A 10,825-nucleotide genomic window follows, 5' to 3' on the forward strand; every position below is an offset into this window, starting at 1 on the left:
AATGTTGGCCAGGCACAGTGGCTCATGCCTGCAATCCCAGCACTTTAAGAGGCTGAGGCGGGCGGATGACCTGAGGTCAGGAGTTCCAGACCAGCCTGGCCAACATGGTGAAATCCCGTCTCTACTAAAAAATACAATAATTAGCTGGGCATGATGGCGGACACCAGTAATCCCAACTACTTGGGAGGGTGAGGCAGGAGAATCGCTTCAACCCGGCAGGTGGAGGTTCCAGTGAGCCAAGATCGCACCACTGCACTCCAGCTTGGGTGACAGAGCAAGACTCCATCTCAAAGAAAAAAAAAAAAGTTATTTGAGGACCTGCTGTGCAGTCTTTAGCTTTAATACCTAATACAATGTAAATTCTATGTAAATAGTTGTTATATTGTATTGTTTAGAGAATAATAACAAAAACTGTCCATGTTCAGTACAAACACAACCATCCTTTTTTATTTCTAGTAATTTCCACCTGCAGTTGCTTGAATCCATGAATGAGGACCCCATGGATATGGAGGGCTGGCCATCAGATATAGCAAAGAGTTAAAGGTATAAAAATATATTAGGAAGAAAAAGTGTTTAAGGCCAGGTGCAGTGGCTCATGCCTGTAATCTCAGCGTTTTGGGTGGCCAAGGCAGGAGGATTGCTTGAGCTCAGGAGTTTGAGACCAGCCTGGGCAACATGGTGAGATCCTAGCTCTACAAGAAATAAAAATAATTAGCCAGCCATGATGGCTCACACGTGTAGTTCCAGCTACTGGGGAGGCAGAGGTGGGAGAATTATTTGAGTCCAAATGGTTGAAGCTGCACTGAGCTATGATCACACCACTGTACTCTAGCCTGGGTGACAGGGCTAGATCCTGCCTCTTAAATTAAAAAAAAAAAAAAGGTTTAGTAATACACATGATTTTAACACCAAGACTTGAAGAAAGACGTTGACAAAATTTATTACATAAACATTTAAATTATGAAATATTTCAGATATGAAAACATGGGAGGAATAATAGCATAGCCACACGTGTACTCCTCTCATTACAGAAGTAAAACATTATAGCAAGTTACCACCCAGGCAAGCAGAATTTGGAATATTTCTTTCTGTGCATGTTTTTATTCTGCTTTTTCCCTGGTAGGTATCCATGAATCATAGGTAGGTACAAAACTCAATATAGATTTCTTTTTAATTTTTTTTTATTTTTACATTATTTATTTATTTATTTGAGACAAAGTCTTGCTCTGTCATCCGGGCTGGAGTGCAGTGGTGCAATCTTGGCTTACTGTAACCTCCACCTCCTGGGTTCAAGCGATTCTCCTGCCTCAGCCTCCCGAGTAGTAGCTGGGATTACAGGCACCCACCACCACACCCGGCTAATTTTTTTTGTGTGTGTGAGATGGAGGAGTCTCACTCTGTCACCCAGGCTGGAGTGCAGTGGTGCAATCTTGGCTCACTGCAACCTCCGCCTCCCAGATACAAGCGATTCTCCTGGCTCAGCCTCCCGAGTAGCTGGGACTACGAGTGCATGCCACTGTGCCCGGCTAATTTTTGTATTAGTAGAGATGAGGTTTCACTGTGTTAGCCAGGATGGTCTCGATCTCCTGACCTCGTGATCCACCCGCCTCAGCCTCCCAAAGTGCTGGGATTACAGGCATGAGCTACCGCCCCCGGCCTAGATTCTAGTACCTAAATTTTTCCATCCAAGGATACATCCTAGAGATCCCTCTAGGTTGAGACACGTAGCTCTACAACACACAAATGCAAAACTGTGAAAGGAGCAGGCAGTGATGGGGTACACAGCGCCCACCTAGCTAAATTCTCTACAGTGTCACCCTGAATTCTCACCTGGACCTGACCCTCTGGGGGGTTCAAGCTCTTCTCCCCATGACGCATGTGGTAATTGGGGCACAAGAGAATCCACTGTTGTGTCTAAACCATGGGGCTCTGAAGAACCCACAGTGAGGGAAAAAAGCAGAGTGGCCAGAATCTGGCGGCTCCCCAGGTGAGCGATTGAAAATGCAGATTCCCTGTGGAAATAACAAAGGGCAACATCAGCCCAGGAAATTCAGATCATGCCTCAGAAAAGGTCCTTCCCCATTCCTTCTGGGAATTGGCTCATTTGCCCCAGTTGATGGTCTTCCTAAACTCTAGAACATTGGTTCTCACAGAGGGGTTCTCTTTGAGTGGTTCTCTTTGTTGCAACGTCAACATCTCCTGGGAAAATAGTAGAAATGCAAATGGGGCCTTCTGTCCCCGGTTCTTCCCCAGTCAGGAAAAGCTGGGTGGGTGAGGGGTGGGGGGTGGGGGGGTGGGTGGGGGGGTGGGGGTGGGGGGGGCGGGGAAGGAAATAACAAAAAATAATTTTAAAAAGAGATGCAAATTACAGGGTCCCACTCTAGAACTCTGAATTAGGAAGTCCCAGTGGGGGATGGGCACAGTGGCTCATGCCTGTAATCTCAGCACTTTAGGAGGCTGAGGCAGGTGGATCATTTGAGGTCAGGAGTTCAAGACCAGCCTGGCCAACGTGGCAAAACTTCGTTTCTACTAAAAATACAAAAATTAGCTGGGCGTGGTGGCAGGCATCTGTAGTCCCAGCTACTCAAGAGGCCAATGCAAGAGAATCGCTCGAACTCAGAAGGTGGAGGCTGCAGTGAGCCAAGATCGTGCCACTGCACTCCAGCCTGGGCAACAGACTGAGACTTGGTCTCAAAAAAAAGAAAAAAAAAAAAAAAAGAGGCCAGGCGCAGTGGCTTATGGCTGTAATCCCACCACTTTGGGAGGCTAGGGCTGGTGAATCACCTGTGGTCAGGAGTTCGAAACCAGCCTGGCCAACATGGCGAAACCCCGTCTCTACTAAAAATACAAAAATTGGCCAGGCCTGGTGGCGCACACCTGTAGTCCCAGCTACTCTGGAGGCTGAGGCAGGAGAATTGTTGAACCTGGGAGGTGGCAGTTGCAGTGAGCTGAGATCGCGCCATTGCACTCCAGCCTGGGAGACAGAGTGAGACTTAGCCTCAAGAAGAAAAAAAAAGAAAGAAAGTCACAATGGGGTCTGCCTTCCTCCAGGAAATTCAGGTGGGAGCTCCAGCTGGCAACTGCCTTGAATTTAAGATGCTCAGGGTCTTCTCTTTCTGCCAGTGCTCAGCAGTGCGTGGCAGATCATAACTGATATGAATAAGCAGTAGGTGCTCAATAAATACTGTGAATAATTCTGTAAATATTTTCTAAATGCTCACCACGTGCTAGGTCTTTGCATGATGTCCCATGTCCTGGGCATCTGGAGGTAAAGTCCAGTGGGGGAAATCTGTAGGGAAAGGAGCCCTTTCGGAAGCCAGCTCTGATGGTGAGACCTTGACCCCAGCTGAGCACAAATGGGAACAAGGGGTGGGGTTGGATATGTACATGGGGAGAAGGAGATTTAGGTGCAATTTCTGCTGCTCTTCAGTGCCTGTGCTAATGTATTTGGACTTATGTATAATAAAATAACTTGTTTTGTTTTTCTTTTTGTTTTGAGACAGGGTCTCTCTTTGTCACCCAGGCTAAAGGGCCGTGCTGGGATCACAGCTCACTGCAGCCTCGATCTCCCAGACTCAAGCACTTCTCCTGCCTCAGCCTCCCAGTAGCTGGGACCATAGGTGTGCATTACCACACCTGGCTAATTTTAAAAATTTTTTGTAGAGATGAGATCTGGCTCTGTTGCCCAGGCTGGTCTTGAATTCCTATGCTCAAGCAATCCTCCTGCCTCGGCCTCCCTAAGTGCTGGGATTCCAGGTGTGAGCCACTGCACCCTGCCTAGTTTTTTAATTATAAAAACAAGACATCTGCATGGCCCAGAAGACAAACAAAAACAGGGCAGAAGGACCAAAAATAGAAATTGATTTCTCCATCCCCCCAGCAATTCATCCTAATTTTATTTTTTATTTTTAAAATTTATTTTATTTTTTATTTTTTTTGAGACGGAGACTCACTCTGTTGCCCAGACTGGAGTGCAGTGGCACAATCTCTACCCACTGCAACCTCTGCCTCCCAGGTTCGAGCAATTCTCTTTTCGTATTTTTAATAGAAACAGGGTTTCACTATGGTGGCCAGGCTGGTGTTGAAGTCCTGACCTCAGGTGATCCACCCACCTCAGCCTCCCAAAGTGCTGGGATTACAGGCATGAGCCATCACGCCCGGTCCATCTTCATTCTTATACTATTATTTTTTAAATTTTGAAGTCTTACTGATTTGCAAAATAAGTGGCCCCACATTGTGTAGCGTGCCTGTGGCTGGAAGACCTTCTTTAGAAACCAAGTTCATAAAGTTTCCTCACCCAAACATGCTTCAGTAGTGACTTAAGTACAGGAGTGTTAAAATGTCCTTCTTTTGAACTTCATATAAAGGTAAGCCACAGGGCTTTTTTTTGAGTAAAACAAATCTAAGACAAGAAGGCCGGGCGCAGTGGCTCTCGCCTATAATCCCAGCACTTTGGGAGGCCAAGGCGGGAGGATTGCTTGATCCCAGAAGTTCGAGACAAGCCTGGGCAACATGGCGAAACCCTGTCTCTACAAAATCTACAAAAATTAGCTGGGCGTGGTGGTGCGTGCCAGCAATCCCAGTACTCGGGAGGCTGAGGCAGGAGAATGGTTTGAACACAGGAGGCGGAGGTTGCAGTGAGCCAAGACTGTGCCACTGCACTCTAGCCTGGGTGACAGAGCAAGAGTCTGTCTCCAAAAAAAAAAAAAAAGAAAAGGAAAAAAAGTTCTGGAAAAAGTTTCAAAAGGGTATATCATGCATCCACGAAGATGGCTACGACCAAAACTGTCAGGCCTCTGAGCCCAAGCTAAGCCATCTTATCCCCTGTGTGACCTGCACGCATACAAGACTCAGCCCGCCTGCACCCAGGTGATTAAAAAGTTTTATTGCTCACACAAAGCGTGTTTGGTGGTCTCTTCACACAGACGCGCGTGACAAAAACCACGAGAAGTGTTGACGAGAATGACAGATATGGGGATTATGATGCCACAAGCACGGGTACATTTTTCTAGGGAAAAAGGAGCCGGAGCCAGAGTAACCATATGGTTTATCACAGAAGAAAAGGGGGCGCAGTTAGTAATTTCCCCAGTTCATGAGACACCAACCAGGTGGATCCCAGGAAACCCTGACGTCGATCATCCTACTCCAGTGATTCTCAGCCACGGGTGGGGATGGGGTGGGCAATTTGCACTTCAGGGGACATCTGGGTCTGGAGACATTTTTGGTCGTCAGAACTGGGAGGGGGTGATGCAGGTATCTAATGGGTAGAGGCCAAGGAAGCTTCTGTATACCCACCCTGCAATGCACAGGACAGCCTCCCAGCACCAAGACTGACTCAGACCCCAGAGTTAGCAGCGCAGAGGCTGAGAGATCTCCCGGTAGTCAGTCCTGTCACCGGATTCAGACCAGAGCTGAGGCTGAATTTTCAGGCTATTTTTTGGCAGGGGGATGTTAGAATGAAATTTTAAATTATTTCTCCTGCTGCCCAGCTCTGGAAAAACAATCTTAATGTGACCAAGGAAGCACTTGAGCTATTAACACCAGCATTTACTTACAATGGAATTGTAACCTGCTTAATGTTACTACCTTTTTGTTCAACTTTTGCTTGTTTTAATGCAGTAAGTGTGTGTTTTCTAAAATGACCTCAATATTATCTAAATACAATCTTTTTTAAATGCCAAAGAGGTAACAGATTTAAGTACTTTGCATTTCTAGGCCCTTGTCTAGGCAGTTATATGAGTATCTCTGTGCAAGCATACATAATGCTAACGTTTGCTTTGTTCTCTAATGCCAAATCCTTGATACCATCTTCAGCTCAGCCTCCTTATTTTTGACACCTGAGAGGCATTCCATTGTATGGAGAGACCCTGATGTATAAGTCAGCAACCCCTCTCTCCTCAACAGACCCTTAGGTTATTCCAGTTTTTCCTGCTTTTACAAAGAGAGATAAAAGAAGTATCCTCTACACACCTGCTGGTTGCATGTTTTTAAAGATGAGGTTCCTGGAGTTCAAACTGCTGAGTCATGGGGTCTGTACAGATTTTAAATCTTGTTAAAAACTCTTCTATAGTGATTGAAGTTTTTTTTTTTTTTTTTTTGAGACGGAGTCTCGCTCTTTCACCCAGGCTGGAGTGCAGTGGCGCGATCTCGGCTCACTGCAGGCTCCGCCCCCCGGGGTTCACGCCATTCTCCTGCCTCAGCCTCCCGCATAGCTGGGACTACAGGTGCCTGCCACCTCGCCCGGCTAATTTTTTGTATTTTTAGTAGAGACGGGGTTTCACCGTGTTAGCCAGGATGGTCTCGATCTCCTGACCTCGTGATCCGCCCGCCTCGGCCTCCCAAAGTGCGGGGATTACAGGCGTGAGCCACCGCGCCCGGCCAATTGAAGTTTTAATACCAGGACCATATATTACCTTCATCTTAATACATAAATATGTGTGGGTTAATTTCCTCCTGGAACTAGGAGACGCTTGGAGTAAAGACCAAGGCAAAGCATTATAATATAGTAACTGTTAAGAGGAGGCACTGTTTCATCATGTCCAAAAAAATCCTATCTAATTCAAGGGAGATAATCTTGTGAGGGCCAAGTCCAAAGTATGGTAATTACAAAACAACAACAACAACAAAAACCTGTTTGCTGGGGGACATTTGGAGCCAGGCCCTAGCCAGGCATATAAACCATACCTGAGAGCGCCCAGTGCGTGGCCAGAATTTCTCCCCCTTCTTGTGTCTGCCCAGCTGTGGGAGATGGATGCTTATCAAATACAGTGACAATGATGAATGATCTCTTCCTCACCAATTTTTTTTTTTTTTTTTTTGAAACAGAGTCTTGCTCTGTCACCAGGCTGGAGTGCAGTGGCGTGATGCCTCACTGCAACTTCTGCCTCCCGGGTTTAAGCAATTCTCCTGCCTCAGCCTCCTGAGTAGCTGGGACTACAGGCACACGCCACCACGCGCAGCTAATTTTTGTATTTTTAGTAGAGATGGGGTTTCACCATGTTGGCCAGGATGGTCTCAATCTCTTGACCTCATGATCCACCTGCCTCGGCCTCCCAAAGTGCTGGGATTACAGGTGGCAACCACCACGCCCTGCTGTCACCAATTCTTGAGTATGTACAGGGAGCAGAGTCCCTGGAGGCAGGTCATGATGAAGGCACAGTGGAGGGAGTAAACTCCTGCTGGCTGGAGTGAGACAGCCTCTGAGGCCTCTAGGGCTGTGTCTCGGGAAAAGCAGCCATGGATATAGTTGCTCCCTTTCTAGAACACTTACCTGGGAGCATGCCAGGCATTTCCACGTGGGTCACAAACCTCTGTGAGGACACACCATGCACTCCCCACTGATGCTGGCACCACTGTGCAGTCACGAACAAAGCACACCTTTTGCGGATCCTTGTGGGGCTCCTGATCTAATACAAAAGACAAGTTTTGTGTTTGTGTGTTTGTTTTGCTTTTTTTTTTTTTTTTTTTCCTGAGACAGAGTCTTACTCTGTCACCTAGGCTGGAGTGCAATGGCACAATCTCAGCTCACTGCAACCTCTGCCTCCCAGATTCAAGTGATTCTCCTGCCTCAGCCTCCCAAGTAGCTGGGATTACAGGCACGTGCCACCGTGCCCAGCTAATTTTTGTTTTAGTAGAGATGGGGTTTCAACATGTTGGCCAAGCTGGTCTTGAACTCCTGACCTCAAGTGATCCGCCCACCTCAGCCTCCCAAAGTGCTGAGATTGCAGGCGTGAGCCACTGAGCCTGGTGGAAGACAGGTTTAATTTAAAAATAACATAAATGGGCCGGGCACGTTGGCTTAACCCTATGATCACAGCACTTTGGGACCCTAAGGTGGGTGGATTGCTTGAGGTCAGGAGTTGAGACCAGCCTAAGCAACATGGTAAAACCCTGTCTCTATAAAAAATACAAAAATTAGTTGGGCATGGTAGTGCATGCCTGTAGTTCCAATTACTTGGGCGGCTTGAGGAGTAGGATTGCTTGAGCCTAGGAGGTTGAGGCTGCAGTGAACTGATCACACTGCTGCACTCCAGCCTAGGCAACAGAGCAAGATTCTGTCTCAGTTAAAAACATCAAAATTGAAACAAATCACACAAATATATAGTTACAAAGTCTGGCATTGTGTTGAGTTGTTCCAGGCAGAAGGATAGCACCTGGTCTGCTCTGCGGCTTTAACTTGGAGAATTCTTCCCAATTAGCCGTGCAGCCTTAAGCATGTCACCTAAGCTCTGTGATCCATCCCCTTTCACCTATTGAGTAAAAGTAATAAGCATAGCGTCACCATATTGGAACTGTGCCCATATAATTCATCATCAAAGGAAGGACTCTTTTGAGAATAATAAAAGGACATGGCCGGGCGTGGTGGTTCCCACCTGTGATCCCAGCACTTTGGGAGACCAAGGGGGTTGGATCACGAGGTCAGGAGTTCAAGACCAGCCTGGCCAAGATGATGAAACCCCATCTCTACTAAAAATACAAAAATTAGCTGGGTGTGGTGGCATGCGTCTGTTATCCTAGCTACTCGGGGGGCTGAGGCAGGAGAATCGCTTGAACCCCGGGTGGCAGAGGTTGCAGTAAACCGAGATTGCACCACTGTACTCCAGCCTAAGCGACAGAGCAAGATTCTGTCTCAAAAAAAAAAAAAAAAAAAAAGGACACTACTAACAATGATAACAATGACAGGGGGCCAGGTGCAGTGGCTCACACCTGTAATCCCAGCAATTTGGGAGGCTGAGGCAGGTGGATCACTTGAGCCCGGGAGTTCAAGACTAGCCTGGCCAACATGGTGAAACCCCATCTCTACTAAAGATACAAAAATAAATAAATAAATTGGCCTGGTGCAGTGGCTCATGCCTGTAATCTCAGCACTTTGGGAGGCTGAGGCAGGCAGATCATGAGGTCAAGAGATCGAGACCATCCTGGCCAATATGGTGAAACCCCATCCCTACTAAAAATACAAAAATTAGCTGGGTGTGGTGGCGTGTGCCTGTAGTCCCAACTACTCGGGAGGCTGAGGCAGGAGAATCACTTGAACTCGGGAGGCCGAGGTTGCAGTGAGCCAAGTTCGCACCACTGCACTCCAACCTGGCAACAGTGCAAAACTCTGTCTCAAAAAAAATAAAAATGAAAAATTAACTGGGCATGGTGGCATGTACCTGTAATCCCAGCTACTAGACAGGCTAAGGCAGGAGAATCGCTTGAACCTGAGAGGCAGAGGTTGCAGTGAGCTGAGATTGCGCCACTGCACTCCAGCCTGGCGACAGAGCAAGACACTGTCTTAAAGCAAAACAAAACAAAAACAATGACAGGGAAGCATGGTCCCCTTACTCATGCAGGCACACAGTGTGCACACTCCTACACACTTGAAGTGGGAAGCATTATCCTGATTTTACAGATGAAGACATGGAGACTCACCCAGAGAACTTACCTGCCTATTCACCTCGCAAGTAGGTGGAGGAGCCAGGATTTTTATCCAAGACTTTTTGACTCCAAAATCCAAGAGGGGAGTGATTGTGCCATACTGAGATTAAGTTGAAATACCTGCCTTGTAGGGTTGTTTTAATTGTCAAAATGTATTCAAAATTGCCTGGCCAGTAGGAGGTACTCTAAAAAATGGAAATTATGGCTGGGCACGGTGGCTCACGCTTGTAATCCCAGCATTTTGGGAGGCCGAAGCGGGTGCATCACAAGGTCAGGAGATCGAGACCATCCTGGCCAACATGGTGAAACCCCGTCTCTACTAAAAATACAAAAAAATTAGCTGGGCGTGGTGGCATGTGCCTGCAATCCTAGCTACTTGGGAGGCTGAGGCAGGAGAATCACTTGAACCAGGGAGTCGGAGGTTGCAGTGAGCCGAGATCGCACCACTGCACTCCAGCGTGGTGACAGAGTGAGACTCAGTCTCAAAAAAATACTATTATTGTAATTAGCAAGGACTAAAACCAACATAATCCTTGGGTTAAGCAATATCAAGACAGGCAAAAGTCACTTCACTTCTTGCTCCAAAAAAATACCTGCTCTGGAAGATAAGATTATGCATCAGATGTGACTTCGAAACCCTGTCTTCCTGGGCCACCATTCCAAAGCTCTTATGTCAGAAACTCCCCAGTCCCAACCAGTTTCCTGCCTTGCAAGACTTGCTTTAAAATCACCCAGCCAGGGCCCTAAAAACCCATAAATACCATTCCCTAATTTCTCTAATTTGAATCTGGTGACGTGGTGTTCTCCTTTACTGCAAGAAGTCCAAATAACCTAGTTTTGCTCGATTGACAGGTTTTTCAGGTGGAATTAAGCGAATAGAATTAAAGGCTATGAAGGCATTCAAAAATGTTTTTTGTTATTAGTCTGCAAAATAGAAACAGCCAAATGTGGTAGAACCCATAATAGCCCCCAAAAGCTGTCCACATCCAAATCCCTGTAACCTATGGATATATTACCCAACATGGCAAAGGGATCTCACAGATAGGAGTAAATTAAGGATCTTGAGATAGAAAGATTATCCCAGATTATCTGGGCAGGCCCAACGTAATCACAGGGGGCCTTCCAGAACGGAGAGGCAGGTGGGTCTGAGTCAGAGGAGGAGAGGTGAAGATGGAAGCAGAGGCTGGATTGATGTCTGGAAAGATGGAGGTGACCACCAGGAGCCAAGGAATGCAGGCGGCTTTTAAAAGCTGGAAATGGGGCGGGGCGTGGTGGCTCACACCTGTAATCCCAGCACTTTGGGAGGCCGGGGCGGGCGGATCACGAGGTCAGGAGATTAAGACCATCCTGGCTAACACAGTGAAACCCCGTCTCTACTAAAGATAACAACAACAAAAAAAAAAGC

General features: G+C 47.0%; 1 long non-coding RNA gene across 1 annotated transcript in view; it reads right to left on the minus strand.

Annotated features, from left to right (window-relative positions):
• Window positions 1–2,188: 2,188 nt before the first annotated feature.
• LOC116460859 (uncharacterized) overlaps window positions 2,189–10,825 on the minus strand; it is a 19,705-nt gene continuing 11,068 nt past the window's right edge. Inside the window, exons 5-6 of the long non-coding RNA XR_004245938.1 lie at window positions 3,222–3,289; window positions 2,189–2,263 (exon numbers count right to left, since the gene is read on the minus strand). This is a non-coding gene — a long non-coding RNA (uncharacterized LOC116460859). The remainder of the gene's footprint in view (window positions 2,264–3,221; window positions 3,290–10,825) is intronic.

This window comes from Hylobates moloch, unplaced genomic scaffold (genome assembly GCF_009828535.3).
Source record: "Hylobates moloch isolate HMO894 unplaced genomic scaffold, HMol_V3 SCAFFOLD_21, whole genome shotgun sequence".
Classification (NCBI taxonomy): domain Eukaryota; kingdom Metazoa; phylum Chordata; class Mammalia; order Primates; family Hylobatidae; genus Hylobates; species Hylobates moloch.